Below are 22,118 nucleotides of genomic sequence, written 5' to 3' on the forward strand. Positions count from 1 at the left end.
GTTGTGTAGCAGGTGGTGCTTGTTGCCCGGAGGGCTCTTGAGGATGGTCTTGGCCGCAGTCTGTCGCAGGTGGGCCTTGTGGCCTGGAGTGCTCTTGAGGGCGGTCTCGGCCTCAGTCTGTCACAGGTGGGCCTTGTGGCCTGGAGGGCTCTTGAAGGCGGTCTCGGCCGCGTTGCGTAGCAGATGGTGCTTGTGGCCCGGACGGCTCTTGAGGGCGGTCTCGGCCGCGTTGTGTAGCAGATGGTGCTTGTGGCCCGGACGGCTCTTGAGGGCGTTCTCGACAGCAGTCCGTCGCAGGTGGGCCTTGTGGCCCGGAGGGCTCTTGAGGGTGGTCTCGGCCTCAGTCTGTTGCAGGTGGGCCTTATGGCCTGGAGGGCTCTTGAGGGCGGTCTCAGCCGCAGTCTTTAGCAGGTGGTACTTGTGGCACGGAGGGCTCTTGAGGGCGGTCTCAGCCTCAGTCCATCACAGGTGGGCCTTGTGGCCCAGAGGGCTCTTGAGGGCGGTCTTGGCCGTGGTCCGTAGCATGTGGGCCTTGTGACCCGGACGGCTCTCGGGGGCAGTCTCGGCCGCGGGCCATAACAAGTGGACCTTGTGGCTCAGAGGGCTCTTGAGGGTGGTCTCGACTGCGGTCCTTAGCAGGTTGTCCTTGTGGCCCAGAGGGTTCTTCAGGGCGGTCTCGGCCGCGGTCCGTAGCACGTGGACCTTGTGACCCGGAGGGCTCTTGGGGGCGGTCTTGGCTGTGGTCCCTAACAAGTGGGCCTTGTGGCCTGAAGGGCTCTTGAGGACAGACTCGCCTGTGGTGCGTAGCACGTGGGCCTTGTGGCCTGGAGGGCTCTTGAGGGCAATCTCGGCCATGGTTCTTATCAGGTGGGTATTGTGGCCTGGAAGGCTCTTGAGGGCGGTGTTCATTCTTTGCCTTCTTACTCTCACACTGCTTGTACCAGGCACTTACTATGCTGGACTTTCTTAATCTATGTGACTTCAGCTTTCCTCGTCACTATCTTTATCAGCTGGTAGGAAAAAAAAGGTGATCCCAGAGAGGCATTAGTTTTGGGGCAGAGGATAGAAAATAGATGGGTAAGGGGACTTTGAGAAAATGGGTGTGGATTGAGGAGTGGTTTTGTGCCAGGCAAGGGCAGGGTAAGAATCTTTGGTGGAAGACAGATGGGAAAGAAGAGAAGGCACATGAACAGGGTAGACTCACCTCCTCCTCCTCTGCCTCAGGTTGACAAGACGCCCTCCTCCTCGTCCTCCGCTGCTTGCTGGGAGCCGGATGTTCCCGGCTCCTGCCAGTTTCTCCAGCATATGTGACAAGATCAGCAGTCTTTCTCAGCAGCTGGTAGGGCTACCTGACCCCTGTATTTATACCCTCCCAAGACAATGATGAGCCACACCCTTCCCCTGTTTGGTCAGCATGACAGTCCTCCAGCCTATGGTAGCCATGAGCTGGCTTGACATCACAAAGCCCCACCCTTGGAAATCCCTGGAGTCGGGGGCAGGGCAAGAAGCCCAGGAGTCCAGATGTTCTGGTTAGAGCTGGGGGAACTTCCTCAGCTTCCCCTAAAGGGTGGCTCTCCACCTGACCCCTCACACCTCCTTGCCTTCAGGTCTGTTCCCACCGTGCCCCTGGCAGGGAAGGAGGGTTTCCTCCCAGCCATTCCCCATGGCCGCCCCAGTCAGTGGGCATCCTGTTGTCTCCCATCTCTCATCATTACCTACTCTTTTATGTTTCTTAAATAAACTCTTCATTTTAGAACAGTTTTAGATTTACAGAAAAATCTTGAAGGTAATACTCCCATATCCCACACACAATTTCCCTTCTATTAACATCTTAATAGCAGTATGGTCCATTTTTACCCTTAGTGAACCCACATTGATGCAGTATCATTGACTCAAGGCCATAACCTAGTCGGATTTCCTCAGTTCTCACCTGACGTCCTTTCTGTGTCCCAGGACCCTATCCAGGACACACATGAAGGTGAGTGGTTGTGTCGTGTCATGCCTCCTTAGGCTCCTCTTGGCGGAGCCAGGCTGCTCTGAGCCACCGTCATGTTTGTTCTGCAGCCTCCGAGCAATGTTTTGATGCATATCAATTGGAAATGGAGGTAATTTTTTTTTTTGGTGGGCAATCAAAGTTGAAAAGAGAGATAAAGGGATCTGAGAATTGTGAGAAATATTCAGCCTGAAGCAGAACCAACTGGCCTATTCATCCGTAGGGGAAGGCAGAGGAAAGAGGAAGAAATGCTTTTTGGAGGGTGTAGGTAGTCTTGGTTGGATGGTAAAAATTAGCTTATAGAAAATTCTATGCAGGTTCCTAGGTCGTGGAGCTGTGCTTGACAGGCTTGGCCCTGGTGGGGTCTGGTTTCAGGGGCAGCATAGGACATTTGTAGGTGACTTGGAATTGGCGGGGGGGAGCCGTGTGCAGCTGGGTTTGTAGAGGTGGCTTCTGGAGGACTTGTGGCGGCTTTTTCTTGAAGGCAGAATGACAGTAGTGCAGGGACAGGGGCCGGCCTACTGCTGTGGGCCGGTGATGGGGATGCCTGGGGACCGGCCCAGTATAGAGTCTCATGTGTAGTTCTGGGTGGGGCTGAATCCTGCCATTCCAAGAAGCTCCCTGGGGATGCTCAGGATCAAAGCTGACCGCCTTCTAAACAGCCTGGGCTGTCCTGTCATACCCTTCTCTTTACCCGGTAAAATTTCAAACCCCTCTGCTTCAATCCACCTGATGGCCCAGCTTTGCGTCTCAATCTGTTTCTGTTATTCGATATTGATTAGAGAAACTGCAACTAGTTTTGCCTTTTGGTGGCCACGTCCAGAGGGTAAGAGATTATTTCCTCCCATAGAAGGACTTCTTTGTAGAGTCCTTGAAGGCCTCTTCTAAAAAGAGATACAAAGAGGAGCTTTTATGGGTGTCTTAAACAGGTTTTCCCACAAAAGAAAACATAAACTCTGTTGGAACAAACACCATCCAGATAAGGTAACGAAATCTATTCCGTATCTTTTAAATCATGCACTTACAAGAAATTGAAGTGAGAGTCACATAAAACAAATCATTTTAAAGTGAACAATTTACTGGCATTTTGTACGTTCACAGCGTTGTGTGACTACCACTCCTGCCTAGTTCACAAATGCTTTCCTGGCCCCAGAATTAAACCCCATGCTTGGTAAGCAGCCACTCCCTCCCCTCAGCCCTGGGCGACCACAGGCTACTTTCTGCCTCTATGGATTTGCTGCTTCTGGACATTTCATGTAGTCGAAATCACACAGTACTTGTCCTTCCACATCTGGCTGCTTTCCTTTAGCCTAATGTTTTCAAGGTTCATCCAGTTATGGTGTGGAACAGTATGCCATTCATTTCTGTGGCTGGATAATATTCTGCCGCGTGTATACACCACAGCTTGCGTCTCTGTTCAGTGGACATTTGGGTTGCTCCCACCTTTTGGCCTTTGGGAATAGTGCCGCTATGGATTCCTGTACATCCTCCATTTTTGTTTGTTTTGTTTAGGGAGTGATTCTGAAAGACATAAGTTGATTTCAAAGTTAGTGATTTGAGGAGAAAATTCATCAAAGGTTTGACATTCTGATACTGGAATTAAAAAATGAAAGAATTCCAGGTATTCTAAACTGTTGGTCTCCTGTGAGAGAAACTCTTCAGCTCTTTATTCAGGAACCCTGGGGTCCGTAGGCACAGAGGGACCTGTGAACACAGCTGTGTGTGATGTCACAGGAGATAAAGAGCGATCTCTTCTCAGAATGGTTTCAAAGATGCAAAGGACTTCAGACACACTCACCACTGTGCCCCATAGTGGAGCTTTCTACCTTCCTGCTGTGGGCAGAGTTTAAAAATCCTCCCTATTAACCTAAAGCTGTTAGAATCACATGGAAGGTCAACCAACCTGAGATGAGTATACATGGACATCCATCATATCTGAGACCACAGGGATGTCCACCCTTCTCTGAAAGTTAGTTGGAAAGAGAAATGTATGTGTGTGTGTATGTGTGTGTGTCCTGTTGTCATATTGTTTCTCCCAGACAGTGGGGCTTATCTGCTCTAAGATACCATCACAGCCTCCATCAGCTCAAGTCTGAAAGGATGACCATACTGGTGTGATCTCTCCAGGCGGAGGGCTGTGATGAGGATCTGTCTTCCCTGGGTATCTGCAGAGGCTGTGTTCCCATCTGTCCTGGAACTGGCCCTGTAGGGCAGGGCTGGGCTGGCAGGAGAGCAGTGATAGGTGACTGGGGGACACGTACCAATCTCCTGTCCAGGATGTCATGAGACTCTCCCACATGGCTTGTCAAGCAAATGGCACAGGAAGTGGCCTTGGGGAGACTGAACGTAGAGCCCGAATGAGTCAGAGAACCCCAGAACTCGCTCCTTGGGATGCAGGTGGCCAAGCTGGGACACAGAGCTCCTGCCCCCAGAGCCTGCTGCTCTGCACTTTGTAGGTGGGAGGCCCTGGGAAAGAGGCGGGGCTGTGAGTCATCCAGGGCATGGGAAAGCTGTCTCCTCACGGCACACAGCCTTAAGGGGAGGGGTGGCAGATAGGGAGGGTTGACAGTGCATCTGGGGAGAAAGTCGCATAGAGAGATTGAGCATTGCATGGAGGCACTGCATGTTCCCATCCTAGAGAGGCCTGGGGGAGCCATTTAATGCCTAATGCATTGGGGAGGAGGCATTCTTGATACTTGGCTTCACAGAGCTTCTCGAATGGAGCACATTCAAGTCAGAAGCGATGGGTGCGGTAAAACATCAGAAGAGCTGGAGTTCTCATTGTTGCTGGCAAAGGTTGGTTTGTACGTGGGAAGGGCACATGGCTGTCTCCCCATTTCAAGGTTGTTTTCTTAGCCATAACCGCCTCCTTGCCCAGACACAGCCCCTCCCCTTTGGAGGGTTTCTTCATTTCCTGGGCTGCCTTTTGTGCTGTGTGCTGTTCCTTACCCTTTCTAACATTACCTTGTCACACCAAGGAGACATGGGGCTTCTTCATATAGATGTGAAATTGTCACCCTGAGCATTTTTCATTTATCTAATGGCTCAGCCACTGAATCTGTGGATGACTTTTCTGGAGGGCTGTGAGCCAATGCCACAAGGATAGATAAACCCTGACCAGTGGGTGGGCTTCCGTGCTTGTGTTCTGTGAGGTGGGGGCTGGATCTAATGGAACCTGAGGAGAGAGACAACTCCCAGTATTAAATAAAACAAGCCTCAAACACGGTAAAACTGCAGGGGTTAGAGGTTTAGCTGTGGAAAGACCAGCTGAAATTTCTCACGGGACTTCTGGCTCAGAATTTTTTTTTTAATTAAGGTATCATTGATATACACTCTTATGAAGGTTTCGCATGAAAAACGATGTGGTTACTTCATTCACCCGTATTATCGAGCCTTCCCCTCCCCCCCACCCCATTGCAGTCACTGTCCGTTGGCACAGTAAGATTCTGGCTCAGAATTTATAGGTGAAGGTAGGAGTGAGGCCACTGCTCAAACTTTAATAATGTAAACAATAAAATTGATCTGAAATAAACAAGCAGAACAGAAGTATACATCTCTGTGTGTGCATACATATACACACACAACGTACATATATATTTTGTATAATACATATTTATATACAAATACATATATATAAACATGTTACTATCAGTATAATCTTCATATTTGAATGTAGTACATATTGCAATCCATTTTTCAATACATTATAGCAGTGTAGAATGTTTCACAACCCCCTTTTTCCCCAGATATTTTACTGAAAATATCACATTTGCAATTTTTCTTGACTATTTTGAAAAAGTGTAAGTTTGTTCAGCCCAGCATTTGCAGTAACAGTTACATGTTGGAAATGAAAATAGGATTTCAAAGTAACGTTGTCATTGGCCAGATTTGCTTTGCTTTAGCAGCAAATTTCAGCCCTTATGTTTAACGGTGTTTATCATTTTTTCGTTGCCTGTAGTTCTGTTGTCCTGATTGAGCTAGCTCTCCTGGGCAGTGGAGAGAGACGGCTGTGCTGTCTCAGATCTACAGTTTAATTTGCTCAGCAGTTCTTGAACGGTATGGAGGGAAAGATATTTTACCTATAGTGAAAGCTCTGGGCTTCTACCTTTTCCTTTCAGCTGCAGTTGTGCACATTTTAGAGGAAAGGTAATGGAACGTGACAGTGACTACAGAGACGTAAGACCCAAGGTGGACCCCCTTTGTTCAAAGACATTGCAATCACCTTGAGGCATTTAAAACAGAAATACGTGAGAGAGAGATAACTGTCACGTAAGCTGTGAATTAGGGGGCTAGCCCTTAAGCCCTAGAAAATAGTTTGGGGCAGGGCAGGTGTGCTCCAGGCTGGAAGACTTAGGAGAGGAGCCACAGTTTGAAACACTGCATATTTTACAAGACAGAGAAGAGGACGTTGACCGTTACAGGCAGAGGCCACCAGGAAAAGTGTGGGATCTCTGTCTTCCCCATCCAGCATTTCAAAGATTGGTGATATTTGTAAATTCCAGAACCTGCTAAAGCATCTTTAGTACCAAAGGATTCTAGACAGATCCTGTTATCTTTTCACTGTTCTTCCTCCAGCGACCACCTGGCTGTTGTCACACAGCTTGTATTTTCACGGGGACACCTGTCGATCATATGTATTCCAGAATGCGGTTGTCACCTGAAAATCATAGCTTCAAAAGCATAGTCACCACAAGTGGAGTGGCCTCGTGCCATTTGGGTGTCAGCCGTCTTCTTTTATTCATCTGCTGATTTGTCCTGCTGAATCCTCAGTGCTTAGACCAAGAGTGGAGGACAAAAATCATGAATGTTTTTCTTAGAAAGCATTATTATTTTCAGTGAGGTTGGCAACCACATTGGACTCTTCATAACAGCATTCATCTGGTTTTCTATCAATTAGCCCAGAGATCTTTTCTCGAGGGCTTACTATGAGCTCCGTTTTATGGGGCTGCACAGCCAGAGCCTGGGGTATTTATGACGTGGTCAGGAAAACAGATGTAAAGAGGGAGGCATCGTGTGAGCGGAGGAATCTGAGGGCTTCATGGGAGGTAAAGAGAGCGGACAGCAGGAAGAGGAGGAGTCAGGGAGAGGTAGGTGAGGAGGTGGGGAAGGTTTCCTCTGGGGACAGTCTTTGCACTGGCTCTTGAAGGGTTTTAATAGGTGAAGAAGAGTCGAGAATTTCAAGTGAAGGGAGTATCTTGAACCAAGGGTTGGAGTGGCACAAATGCAAGGCAGATGTGGGGTGCAGAGGGGTGAGGATGGCAGAACCAAGGGAATCAATCTGGGAGAGAAGGGGCTGGCTGAGAGTAGGTCACTGTGCAGGGACCAGGAAAGCTCAGGGGCGTCTGATGTGGCCTGCTGTGCCTTCTATTTTTGTAGAGGTAAATGATTTGAGCGCTTTTACAGACTAAATGTTGTTGAAGGGGTGGGAGAAGAGCTGCTTTTCAACATGGATTTCCAAACAGTACAAGAAGGGGAAACTTCTAGTCACAATAGCCTGACCTACTTTACAAGTGTGTTCAGTGGCAAGTGATGACCTCCATGGATTTTGGCCTTCATAATGCATCCATCCCTTGAGCAGAGCTATTCTTTGATTTTTCTTATCATTAACTTACTTCAACTTTGAGCATAATATATTTGTCTTACAATATACAGAATAGGGATATGGGATGGCTTTATGGGGTGTGTTGTGTGCCCAAAAAATAGTATGTTGAAGTCCTAACCCCCCAGGACCTCAGAAATGTGGCTTTATTTGGAAAAATGGTCTTTCCAGAGGTAACCAAGCTCCAATGAAGTTATTAGGCTGAACACTAGCCCAGAGTGACTGGTGTTCCCCAGAAAGGGAGAATGTGATTCCTTTATAAGAGAACTAAGCATTTTTCCTGATTTGTAATTTTTTTCAACATGTTATCCATTTTGCTCATTGCTGTATTAGCTGGTAAATATTAACTTTATTTTGTTTTAAATTCCACCTGGAATTTTCTTCTAGAATCGGTTCTCAATGGCTGCAAATTTTATAGCCAGGAATGGAGAAGTAAAAGTTAGGGGCACCTCAAGGTCACCTGAATAACTGACCAGGCAGGAAGGTTCCTTAGATCACATTCCTGGTACTATTAGGAATGGGTTCTAATTTCCTATATGCATGTAACGTTTATAAGTGTGCAAATGCACATATCACTCCAGTGTCATCAAAATGGGATTGTGCTCTACGAACGCTAAAAAATCTGCAGTTGCACCTCCCTAAATTGCAATGAGTTCATTTTGAGAAAAGTCAGAATTTAGGAATACCAAGTTCCATTTGGGCCGTCTTTTTTCCTTTTAAACACAGTTCTCAAGTCACTAATTATTTTTTTGTCACTAATTATTTCTTCAAAAGAGAGAGTGCTTTGCAACGAGAGGGAAATGGTCTAGGGAACTCAAGTTTCTGTTTGTTTTGCTTGGTGGATTTTGCTCATCCGCGGTTTCTCGGCCCCCTCGGGAGGGCAGGTACAGTGTTTTGAGAAGGATCACGTTCTGAGCTTTCCGCCCCAGCCAGGCCTTTCTGCACGGTGTGGGATGGCCATCTGATTTGATGCCACGGCCATTTTTCTCTGCTCTTCAGCTGCTCCGTTCACACTCGGAGGGCCACACTCTGCACAGTGCTTTGGACTGCTTCTGCAGTCCCTGCCCTGCTGCATCCCCCAGCGCCTGGTGGCCTGGGACCGGGCCGCAGGGAGGCACACAGACTTCCTGCCTGCAGCCTTTGCCTTGCCTCCCAGCTACAGGTGGTGAGCTGTGTGCGTTTGGATGTGAGTGTCTGAAATCCCATCCTCTGCGTCTGCCTTGTTAGGAAGCCTCTCCAGACAAAACATCATCTAAATGAGATTTGCTACCAGGTATCTGGTGTGCGTGTGGGAGGAGGCTGCAGGTGAAACAGTGGATGTTTCAATCTGTCATGGAAAAACACTCAGCGTGACTAAATAAAGGGATCCGGGCAGCGCACGGATTAAACGCATCTTGTATGATAACCGGTGTTAAGGGAGTAAGCATTTCCATTTGGAACTCTCATTTCAGAGGTGGGGTGAGCTATATAAATTTTCATAGCAGTGATTTGTTTATTTTATGATTTTCCTTCCTGACCCTTCTCTCTCCCTCCAGCTTTCCCACAGGCAGGCTGTTTGGCTTATTACCGGCTTCCTTGAACTTGTGCAATTCAAACATGATTTTTTTTCAGCGTACAGTTTGTCATGCATCCAGAGTCTCATCTGGCAAGGGTCTTGGGTATACAGAACTGTATCAAGATTCTAAATATGATGGTCTGAAAAGGAGTATCTGTCCAGAGGCCTTAAAGATGTCATCCCACCTCCTTCCAGACTCCAAATCCAGTTTTCTCTGAAGCTGGTTAGTACATCAGTGCCCCTATCTGATGTACGCTTTGCTCCAGGCAGAGTCGGAGGGTAGGGAGGTCCATCTTAGTGCTCCCCAGCCCCCACCCCCATCTTCATTTTGCCTTCCATGAGGGGCTTCACCTTCCTCAGGGTACGGTGTCCCCTAGCAACTACTGTACCAGCCAGAGAAAAAAAATATATACATGTTGATAAATGATGGAAAAGATGGATGCACCCACATATTTAATAGACTTTATTTTTTAGAGCATTTTAGGTTCACAGCAGAAATGAGCAGAATGTACAGACATTTCCCATGTACCTCCTCTCCCACATGTTTGCAGGCACCCCTTCATCCCCCAGCTATCCACATCCGCACCAGAGCGGACATTACAGCTGGTGACTCTACACTGCCATGTAGGGTCCAGATGACCCAAAGTTTTCATTAGCGTTTGCTCTCGATGGTGTCCATCCTGTGGGTTTGCATAAATGTAAAGTGACATATGTCCATCATTATTGTGTTGTACAGAGTATGTTCACTGCCCTGAAAATCCTATTTGTCCCTCCCTACCCACCACCCCCTTCCCTTGCAAGCACTCATCTTTTTACTGTCTCAAAGTTTTTGCCTTTTCCAAAAAAACACATGTAGTTAGAATCCTACAGTAAGTAGCCTTTTCAGACTGGTTTCTTTGACTTAGTATGTATTCAAGGATCCTCTATGACTTTTCATGGCTTGAGCTTATGGACGTCAGTTATGCAGGAGAGGCCTGTAGACTATTTATAGTAGATTTATTTATTTATTGTTTCTGGGAACCCATGAAAAACACTGAAGAATTTTCTCTATATTTTGTTTTTAGGGAACTGCCCTAGAAATGTCTTAGAATGACATTGGCAGGGAAAGAACGATTGCCTTCAATAAATGGAAGGATAACAGGAAAAGGGTAGTCAGATGCATGACCAATGCACGTCGGATCTGAAGGGTCCAATGAGAGGTGTAAGATTTGGCAGAGACATCAAATCTGTACAGGATGTTTAGGAACTTCCAGGAGAGGAAGCCACCCAGAGGAGAGAAATTCCAAAGCGGGTGATATAATCTCCAAGGGGGGGAGGGTTATAACAGTTTGTTGCATGTGGGAAGAAAATACCAAAACTTTTTTTAAGAATAAGAAGTAAATGCCAAGATCAAAGTCTTTAGCATTATTAAGATCTATACAGATCAGCAGGTGTTCACCTATCCCAAGTCATAACCAGGATGAGAGGTAATCTGAGGAGAAATGGGGCAGCCCCACAGTAGCCAAAATATTGGCATATATTGTGCGTTACCCACGTGTGGACAAATCTAGAGATTACATTGTTGAGCTTATGTAAACATAAATGAACATATATTGCAGTTGTAATATAATTGTGGTATATTGCGAGCTTCCACTTGACCATTTCAGAGCCATCTGGCTTACGACAAGGTACCTCTTTCTTTCTATTGACTGATGGATTATTTTTTATGCTAAGCTTTATTGATGCAAAATTTACATCCAGAAAAGGACAACCATTTTAAGGGTACAGTTTGGTGAGTTTTGGCAAATGCATATAACCGAGTAATCCCCATCACAATCATGATAGAGCAATTCTGTTCTCTCCTGTTCCTTAGTAGTCAGCCCTTCTCCCCATCTTAGCTTCTGGCAACCAGTGATTTGATTTCTGCCCATAGTTTTGCATTCTCCAAAATCTCATATAAAATAAATCATGCACTTTGAGGCTTTGGTGTCTGGCTTCTTTCCCTTAGTATCATGCCTCCGAGGTTCATTCAATTTGTTGTGTGCATAAATAGTCCCTTTTTATTGCTGAATAGCATTTTCCTTGTATGAATTTACTTAACAATAGTTTGTTTATCCACCCATCAGCTGAAGGACACTGGATTGTTCCCAGGTTTCAGTGATTGTGAACATTTCCATGTACTTTCGCGACCACGTCTTTGTGTGGACATGCATTTTTATTTCACTTGTATATGTATCTCACTGTAACTGCTGCATCATACGGAAAAGCACGTTCAACTTCAAAAACACTGTCAAGCTGGCTTCCAGAGTCACTGGGCTGTTTTACATTCCCACCGGCAATGTAGGACAGTCCCCAGTTGCTCCACATCCTTGCCAGCACTGGGTATTGTCCATTAAAAAAAAATTTTACCAGTGTAATAATAGTGGTATTTCACCATGCCTTCAAACTGTGCCTCTCTGCTGAGCTGATTATTATCATTACTTTTTCCTGTGTCTGCTGGCCAGCCTTATCTATTCTTGTGTGAAGAGCCCTTACATTTACTAAGCAGCCAGTTCCTCCTGTACATACATAGTGTGACATTCATGTTGATGGAGTTTTTATAATATTAAAATGAAGTAATTCAAATGAAAGTTTTTTCTCTCCTCTCCCCTTTTTTTAAAATGCAGTGCCTGGCACACAGGTATTGCTCAGAGTTTTGTTTTGTTTTTTAAAAAACAAATGGTTATTAAGCAAAGAATGAGCTCAGGGGTTGTAATAATCTGATAAACTGACTGCTGCTTTTGTCTCGTTTTTTTTTTATGAAGGTGGGGATAGAGCCTCAGGTCTAAAGATCTGCGGAGGAAGGAAGGTGGGAAGGGGGGAGGTGAGATCTGAGAACTCGGATGTGGAGATGCTGGCAGGAGACGGTTCTGGAGAGCTGCGCATTGGCCACACTAGGGAATCAGCTCATATCCTGTGCATGGGGGACAAAAAAATCATTGAGGACATGAATACGACAGCGGCACTGTGAGATCTGAGTTTCAGGAACACGAACAGGAAAGTCCCCTACCGATTAGCCTCTTTTACTTGTACGCTCTTGACGGAGCCTACAGATGGCGCAGCATCCTATCAAGTGAAGAAAGTTACCGCTTCCCCCTGTGTACACTCTGGAAGTGAACAGCATCTGTAGCCACGTCTGTGCGGTTGATGCGGACTTCCCTGAGCCCAGAGAGCTTTTGCATGTCCCTTGCACAAGGCCTAGAAATTCCACTGTTTGTTTTTAAGACGTGGCTTTGAGTTCCCAGTCATCCTGTGAAATCCATCTGTAATTGCTAGCTTAGGCAGGATCCCCTCCCTCTGCTGTTTAAGTTTCTGTTGGACCACTCAAGATACCTGTAAAATCTAAGCATATTATTATTCACAGTTTTCTCAAATTACCATGAAAACAAAAAGCTAAAGTTTTAGACAAACAACTGAAGACAGTTAACAAGGGACATGTCAATATCGCCTGACTCATAAGTATATATTTTTTTCCTGCTCAACTTCTTCCTCATTTGTTCACCCTAACTTCTTGTCTTCAAAGATATTTATGAAATAACAGGCAATGCTGTCCCTTCTCTCAGGAATTTATATTTTATAGTCAACATGGAGGATTTCATCTGCCTGGTGTCATCCTCAGTGCATGCTAGCCAGGCTTAGCCAGCTCTCAGGGAAGCGGGAATCTTGAAATACCATGAACTGGTGCATTTAGATGAACGGTGCTGTGTAAACATGGCGTTCTTGGAGGTGGGTTCTTAAGAAGCAAACTAAATTGTTCCCTTAGAGGGAAGGAACAGTCTGGTGGAAGGCCAGGGTTTTTCTTGTGTTGTAAAGAGCAAGAAAAATGAGAATGAAAAGAGAGAGCTAGTAATTGAAATGGTTGAATGAGAGCTTAGCAGTGTTTCTGAATAGGAATTTATCCTTATAAGGTTGAAAATTAAAAAGCCAAATGGGAAAAGAATTCTGGGATAAAAATGAAGACTTCACATGTTAGTTAAAGAGCAAGGAGACTTGCGTTCTCTCAGGGTATGGTGTTTTCTCCCCCTCTAGCAAGAAAGCCAGACATGAGACTTGGTGATCTGGAGATAATCGTGAAATGGGACATTTGCTGGATTTAAGTGACGCGAAGGGGAGAATCACCAGGTAGTAAAGAAACGGAAGTGCTGGTTGGACTGAATTCTGAGCAGTATGAGTTGTGTGGGTGGGAGTTGCTCATTTAAGGGCAGTCACACAGTAAAAAATGAGATTCCTGAGGTACTCATCAGTGGCTTCTAGCGACCCTCGGGGAAAGCTGTCAAAGGAGAACCAGAGCTGGACAGCAGTTAGAGGGATAAGAACAGATTTATTCAGGACAACTATGATAGGGGAAATGAGACCGCAATACATAACCGGGCTCAAGTTCAAATACAGCATGGGCAGGTGGGGATTAATAGCCAAGGAGCAGGGTGAGGGTGAGTGAACAGAAAATTACCCAAACTGCTAAAATGAAACATCAGTCCTAGGGAGAATTCTGGCTAAAGTGACCTAACAGGATTCTTGCTGAAGACAGGCACGGGTGATCACGTATCACCTGGGGGATGGTGGGAGATGGTGAACCTGATTAGATATCAGGAGTGATCCAGATAGAAGATGGGGGATTCTTACTAAATAACTTAGCAGGGTTCTTACTAAAACTGGATTTTCTGAGGAAGTGCACAGACAGGAGAAAGTTCAGGAGCCTGACTAAAGTATGGTTAAGCAAAGAATCTTTTTCAAATCTTTCTGTAAGTGGGCACCTGTGTGTGGTGGCTGGGTTAGGAGAGATACTGTGGCATGTCAGCAGGTGTCACCATCTCCATTGTCAAAGGGAGAGACTGAGTTCAAGGGAGTGGAGAACTCAAGGGTTGTTTTGTCACGTTCAAAATGTGTCACTGCTGATATTCAGCTGGGTGGAGTGTGGAGGGATTTCTTCAACGGAATAGTTCATAGAGAACATCGGCTTCTCTCCTTTAAATACTCGTCTGCCGGAGCTGCCACCCCACACATACTTCTCGTCTGTTTGCCGAGCGTCTGGAAGGCCGAGAGCAGGGCTGCCTGCAGACAGCTCTGGGAAAGAGCTGCTCTGTGGTGGCAGAGGTCGGTGACCCTTTCTCATAGAAGTGCCTGACAGCTGCGTGTGTCAGGGCTGCTTTCAAACTGGCTCGTGAAATCTAGGTCTTAGCTGTACTTTTCTGACTCTGTTGGTCAAAACTCACCCACAACCCACCAGGATGGATACTTGGCACAGCACATTGGCCCAGTGCCCTGAACAACCATGTGCGAGTTGAATGGTATTTTAAAGCGTTCTAATGAGGCTCACTATTCAAAAGACGATTTTATTTGAGTAAGTCTGGATATTGGTTAGCTTTAGCTGAAGTAAAACACACAGTATGATATGGAAATAATCATAATTGTAATTGTTTTATTTTCAACAATAGTTTATCTGTTAAGCATCTATAAATCATTGCGCTAAATGATAAAATCACATGCCTTTTCTCACTAGATGGTTTGGGGTCCCAGGTTGCATACGTTTGTAGGTCCTGAATCAAACAAATGCCAGTTTATACAGATTTTCTTTATTTGGTCGCTAGACTGTCCTCTGATATAAATAGGCTTGTGACATCTTGTATGATGGAGTAATATGAATTTTGGTGCAAGTGATAAATTTGGAATGTGAGGGTATGTTCAGCTTCATGCAATATAATTTGGAAGAATGCCTGGGTTAGTTATATGTAAGTAAACTGAACTTGCCTGCTAGTCACTCTTGAGAGTCAAGACTATGTCATGCTATGCCCAAAGGAGCCCCATGGGAGGCCATATCAAGTGGATTAAACGAAGACTTGAAGGGATCAATTCTGGTCAAATTTGAAATAAGTTGAACCAAACTGATAAAAAGATGATAATGTTAAGAGTGGTGACTTGAGAGGAAAGATATATAGGCTTTCCTTGCCCTATTCTACCAAGTTGTGAGCATGAGCAATTTCAATACTAATTATTGTCTGTAACACTAATCAGGGACCAGTACATTCCCCATTCCATAACACCTAGCTCATAGTGAAAATGTGGCTGCAGACAATAGGAAGAGCGTATACTGTGACTGAAGTTATTCCTTAAGATTATGTCCAGTCATGGAAGCAGAAATTTCCTAAGAAATATGAAATTCAAAATGAGAGAAGCTATATGCTTTTAAAGTTCTCTCAGATTTCATTGCAAAATGACTAGTATAGATTTTCCCTGTGGTATCAGGGTAGAAACATTTCCTGTTCTATTAACTAAGAGAAAAAAGATTTTCTATAATGAAAATTGTTTCCCAGATGGGACTAATGGTGATAAGTCACTACCCTAAAACAATATCACAGTCACCATCCCTGAAGTTGAACTTTCCAATTCTCCAGGATTTTCAAAGAAAAACATTAATTTTACCCAAAGACAAATGTGGTAGTATTTAATAGAACAAAGCCAGGTGAGTATGTCAGTGAAAAATAAGGGATTTACAGAGAGCCCTTCTCAATTTGAATAGGACCCAGTCAACTTGATAGTGCTAAACTCCCAGACCCTGAAGATGGTGTGGATGAAAGAAAATTTTTTTGGCTGAAGAAATAAATATATGGCTATGAAACTATAAAATATCCAGTGAATCTGTGTTAGCAAGAGACAAAACTCTTATTCTGAGACTGATTATTCTTACAGTTGCTGATGGACTGTAGACATGTGTTAACACCAAGTATTCCAGGAATTTGGCAGTACTTTACTAAAATGCCACTAAAGCCATTGTTTTTTTCCCACTGGTCGTCTTGGAGAATGGTTCTAGAGTAGGCACATGCCTCAAACCAGTAGAATTAGGATTGGGCCTGGGATGTGCTAGACAAAATGGGAAAGCAGTGTTTCTAGTAATCAGAATGGGCTAGAGTCTGCTACAAGAAACAAATAATTCCTGACAGCTTAATATCTTGCTCATATCAAGTCCAGTTAAGGATGGGTAACCAGCACTCTGCTGTGTGTAGGTTCTCCGTCTAAAACATGGGGTCTCTAACAGGATGCGGGCATTTTTGTATTTTATGAACACCCTCCAAACAAGATGATTTATTGAGCTGTTTTTCAGGATTTTGTCAGTTACCAACACCCCTGCCAGCTGCAACATCTTTTTTGACAAGTTCAGCTGGTCTCTCTTACTGCAGCAAACTCAGAGTCCTGATATTTACATAGAGATTAGTCTTGTCATGTCAGCTAGATTGCACATTATTTGAAAATAGAGTCCTGTATCCCCATAGCCATAAGTACAGTTTAGGGGACATAACAGTTTCTCAAACAAGATTTCTTGGTATTTTGATTCATTGTTTCTCAGAGATATCTGACATTGGAGCTCTTTTCACTTTGTGTACTCAGACATTTTATACAAAAGGATCAACAAAACTCCTGAAATGTGGCTATAAATCTTCCTATTCTTTTCATCTTTGTTACTAGTCAGTACAGGAGCAAGGGGCTAAGCTGTAATGTTGCAAGTCATGGACCTTCTCTGACCCCACAATCCATCTCTCCCTACTTAGTGTTGTTCACAGTCGAACATTGTGTGACTGATGGATGCTTCCCATCCTGCTTGTTCGCATAACCACTGGTAATACAAGTTGTGTTGAATATTTTATACGTTGCTACATTTCTGCTCACTGCTTTACCACTAATGTAGACTGAGTGCTGGTGTGCCTTACTGGATGTCCAAGAATGGCTTATTGTTCTACTGTCATCTCTTGTTCCTGTGCCATCATCTGAGGCATAAGCCTTTTGGAAGACAGAGAACTGCTACCTGGGACCTAATCTGCTAATTGAGGAGCATCAGAAAGCAAATAAATAGCAATGAGCTATCATGTAAAAACCAATTTCAGTCCGCTTGGCATGACTTCTAGACTTATCTTTCAGCAAGGAATTTCTAATCTAGATTAAATTTACGTTTTAAAATAAGTGAAAATGGAGGGCTGCTGGATTTAGGCAGGACTGAACATTTCTAAGTTTCAGAGGAAAAATGGAATCTAGGTTCCTTTGGACATTTTCACATGGGAGCTGGGAGCTCTGAATGATGAACAGAACCTGTGTTGGGATGTGGGAGAGGAGAGGGACAGGGTGGACCCCCACCATGGGGGTGGCCTCAGGGCTGAGCTCTTACCTCTTGCTGATGAGAAGGGACAGAAGAGAGGGAGAAATTCACAATAGTCAGAAGAGGAAAGAAATGTTTTGTACTTTTCTTCAAGAGGCTTTCCATATTTAAGGGTATTACAGGTCAGTGATCTCCACAATGACTTTTTTACTCTTTAAAGGCGTTTTCTAAAAATGGGTGTGAAGTTGGACGGTGGAGGTGAGCAATGGTGGGCATGAATATAGATACTAGATCACAGAGAAAGATTTAACACAGACAAACAACTATGCAAAAAGCAAAAAAAAAAAAATGATTTTGTAAATAACTTTTTAAAATCCTTCAATCTATTTAAGTGTTGGACTTTGCAACCCTGATCCAATTGACCCAAGTTGTGGCTGTGTGTTAGAATCACCTGTGGGACTCGATAAAATACAAATTCCTGGATCCAGTTTGGACATATTGTGTCAGAATCTTTGAAGTTGGTACTGGGGATTTGCATTTTTACAAACATTTCTCAGGAGATTCTATGGCTCATGCAAAGTTAGAATGATGGCACTAGTCCAATGGTTTTACCTTATGTGCAGCCCAGGTCCCCCCAAGCTATACCAGCCTAAGGGTTAGTTGAGTTACAATCACACATAACAGTTTCTCACCCCTGCTTCTCTCATTTTGCTGCAAGTGCCCTAAAATATTTTTGGTGTCCCCCAGCGGAGTCTCACATGTGCTCCTGTACGGGTCTGGGCAGATGTTATGTAATGTTTGTTCTTTTTGAGCCCTGCTGCTCCAGCATTCACTACCTTGGCTTCCCCAGAAGGATCCAGTCTTGCCCCAGGGCTCAGCCTACCACTGGGCATCAGCCCCAGGGGCCTGGGTCCTCAGCAGTCTGTGGCCAACCTGGGCTGTGTCATCTGTGAGTTCTCTTCCAGGAGTTATTTTCCTCACCCCGCTTTTCACCAGGCCTGCAAAAATATCTATGGTTCTCATTAGCAGACCAAGGCACTTATAAAGAAGAAATTAAGTGCCAGAGACCATGAGGGCCTAAGTGCGAAGGAGCCAGGGCTTGAGGAGCAGAGCTGAGTCAGCTCGGTCGGCCCTGCCGCATCCCCAGCTTAGATCCGTAACGGCCTTGCTTTGCTTCCATGTCTTGCATCTCTCTTGGCCAAGCTGGTTAAAAACATTGGATATTGGTATAAAAGATGCCAGAGAAATTAAATGCAGAGTGAAAAGTGTGCATGTTCCAGAGACAGGAACTATCCTTCTTTCAGGTGTGAACTAGGTTTATTTCAGTCCCAGAGCTGTTGCTTATTTTCCAGGTGTCAGGGACCATTCAAGTCAAAGAAAAGAATTAGGTTTATTCTAAATATGGACAAGGAACGCAAATGGGCAGCCAGAGAGGAGAGGTTGATGGGGGATTTAATGCTTACAGGTTTGCTGAGCACTTCCTGGGACAAACCTGGCATACACCAAATTCACTTATCCTCGTTGTTCAGAGAGCTAGCAGACAGATCATGAGGAGCGTGTAAGATACATCATGAACTTTTGACCTTATTCCAACTCAGGGAGGCTGGAATGACACTATCCATGTTTTAAAATTCACTTTCAATGTTGTGTGGCGAACAGGGAGGCCAGAGTATTCATCGCTGTGAGAGCTCCCTGCCAACCGTGGACCTTTGGAACCCTGTGTTGTGCGTATGTTTAGCTAGGTGTTTGGGGTGGAAGAGTTGATTTAATGAAAGGGAAACTGAAGCCTTTACCCTAGCTCTTGAAAAGAAGTGGACTCTAATAGTGTTGTAGTATTAAAAGAATCAGCCATTGGTGGCTTTGGCTCTTTCTGTTTGATTTCTTACCTTATATAACAAAGCAACATCATACCAAAGGCCATGAGGCTCCATTGTTCCATGAGGCAGGGTTGGGAGGTGCGGTTTTTGAGGTGACCACCATCAGTAGTGCCCTCCTGAAGTGGCTTACTTAAATGCTGTGGCCAGGAAGAGAGGGTAGACGATGGTGACATTATCACTCTGCTTAGCACTCACATGCCTTTCTTCTTTGTCCCACTAGGTTCTGACTATACGACTCTGCCTCCTTTACCCAGGAGGGCTGCAGACAGCATTGATGATGACACTGCCTTTGGGCACTTTGACTTCTAGAGGTCAGCGGAGACACTCATATTGATTTCCTTTTAGTCACTATAGCCAACACAGCGTCCCAAGGGGAAATGGGATGTGCAGCAACAGAGCCCTTTGAGTGACAGATTTGAGCTACCTTCAGGGTAATGTAGCCAGAGCTCCACCCTCTTCTCCACTCAGTGAAAGAGGCAACCATGTTTGAATTTTTTCCCCATGTTATCTATTAGCTCATGATCTAAAAGATAGAAAAATGTAAAATAGAAATGGTGGGCTGCATCTTTTGTATTAAGGAAACCCTAGAGATATTTAAGAGAGAACTGATATTGGAAAATCACAAAATCATACTGGGGCTGGAAATTTATGGATTTAGGAGAAGACAGTATTGAATTTGTGAGTATTTTATATTTTGAATATTAAATTCCAACCTCTGGTGTCATGTAAACCTCAGGGCTTCTTGTTGGAGTACACAAAAATGTGATAAAGAATGTCTTTAGGGAAGAAACAGAAAAAAAAAAAAGGATAAGTAATACTGGCCACATTTTTACCCACAAGAGATTGAATTTTCCTGTGGAATATTGATTAGCAGATGGAGACGACTTTATGTCATAATCAAGTCCCAGAAACACAGATACTAAGGAATATCCTAATGCTGAAAATTGAAGGCTGGTAAGTTGTATTTTATATTGCCTTTCAAGAAACAACTTACCCTGGGCCACATGGACCTATTCATAAGTGACATGGCTGTTGGAACAGTTTGTGGGCTGTCATGTATGGAGAGAGAGGGCTGACTAAACTCACATCTGAAAGCCCCTTTCCAATGATTTTTACAATTAGATGTTATTATGGCACTATATTTTTTTAGATGTTGTATTTACTTAGTATTATAATTAATAAATACAGCTCTCTTCAAATGAATTCAGAGGAGGTTTTATGTAGAGACGCTTTTATAGATCCTGTAACACACACCATCATATAGGTAGTAAATGTTTACATTTTTATAGAAATATTGATCGGTATGCCACAATCATGTTTATATTCACAACCCTCTCATTTCTTCCCCCAAACAATTCCTTACATCTTTCCCTCAATGTTATGATTTTTGCTCCTATGGCCATTTGAAAAGACTGTTTAATTTTTTCTTCAGTGTTATCAAACAGATCAATATGCTTGAGTTGGTGACTCTAAACTTTCTTTATATGGGGCAGTCTTAGACTTTCTGTGTGCTAAGGAATTCAAAAGCTGTTGTTTCTGAATGGGCTTTCATCATAGATCACAGAGTAATAAAGGTGAATTAGAAAGCAAACACAGGCATCTGCTGGATGGAGGCATGAGGCAAGGAGGCCCAGGCGTGTCCGAGGCTGATTACGGACCACAGGGAGATTCTCAAGCAGATACATCTGTCAAACAGCATGATTCCTCTTACCTTTGATTTGGTTTTCCTTGAGAGTCAGAGACGTTTCTTTGCTTGCACAGTGACAAGAGGCCAGGGTGAGGAGGAGACCAAGAATGCAGGCATCCACATGTCTGTAACCATCAGTCACAGAGCGTGTGGTGTGTCCCCGGCCCCTGCTCAGCCTTGTGCAAGCTCAGTGTTATTTAATATTGACCACTGCCCTGAGGTGGTACTATTGCCACTTAACACCCTATAGAGGAACAAACCGAAGCGTGGAGAAGTAGGTGCCTCAGATTTTACATCTCCAGAATGGCAGGGGTGGAATTTGGTTTTATGTGACTAGAACTATCTTAATTCTTATGCTGTATACATAAGAGATTATTATTATTGAACTAAATTCATTGAGAGTTGGAGCTGAAAAGTACCTCTTGCATTTCTAGGCTGAAGGCTTTCTTCAGCGAGCATGCAGTAGCCTTTCAGTGTCTGAGAGCCTCTGCTTGCTGACAGCTGGGAGGGCCCATCCAAGGAACTGAGCATCTTGTAACTGGACCTGTCTTTGAAACTTAGGGATGTGTGTTGAAAAGCAACAATGAAAGAACCAGGGATTAAAAAAAAGACATCAGAAGTTTTGAAACAGAAAGGGAGAGAAAGTTTCATTATGAATACTCTATTAAAAAGTCATCAAAATGTCTCTTGTTTAAGACTGGAAAATCTCCAGCATGCCAAGCAGAATGCTATTTTACAAATGAATGCCAGAAGTCATCATTTCCTCCTATTTTCATGTTTATGCCTGGGGATAGAATATTTGATCATTTTTCTTTTAATGGTATTAAATAAATGGACAAGCTTTTGACAGCTATAATATGTGCAGATGTAAACTTTTAAAAAAAGAGGGAGAGTGAGAAGGTTAGGGTCTGGAGATTTTTTTCTCCTTTTTCCTTGCCTGCTATATTATCCAAGTCAATTGGCAGCAAAGCCATTGATTTACAGTTGAGGACTAGGAAATCTCTCAGGAAAGTAAATGCAGTCCCATGAATCTATCTGGAAAAAAGCCAAGTACAGAGGAGAGGAGGGTCCAAAGGGAAGCCCCTCTCCAGAAGGTGTTTTTATTGCTCAGGAGTAATTTTGGGCCAATTTATCCAGCAAACACTTAGCTGACAGAGATACCTTCTCTAAAGATATCGTGTAAAAGTTTGGGGTGGTGGGAAGAATTTTTGGATCAGTTTCTATTTCTCTCACTTTTCTGAGATTCTCATCATCAGTCACTTCCAATAGTTAGATTACTGAGTCTCAAATATTTATGATTTTT

General features: G+C 44.2%; 1 long non-coding RNA gene across 1 annotated transcript; it reads left to right on the forward strand.

Annotated features, from left to right (window-relative positions):
• Positions 1-1,495: 1,495 nt before the first annotated feature.
• Positions 1,496-19,675, forward strand: LOC140850561 (uncharacterized). Its single transcript, XR_012133497.1, has 3 exons — positions 1,496-1,607; positions 1,864-1,978; positions 19,349-19,675. It is a non-coding gene; the product is annotated as an uncharacterized lncRNA (long non-coding RNA).
• Positions 19,676-22,118: the final 2,443 nt, after the last annotated feature.

This window comes from Manis javanica, chromosome 7 (genome assembly GCF_040802235.1).
Source record: "Manis javanica isolate MJ-LG chromosome 7, MJ_LKY, whole genome shotgun sequence".
NCBI classification, from domain to species: Eukaryota; Metazoa; Chordata; class Mammalia; order Pholidota; family Manidae; genus Manis; species Manis javanica.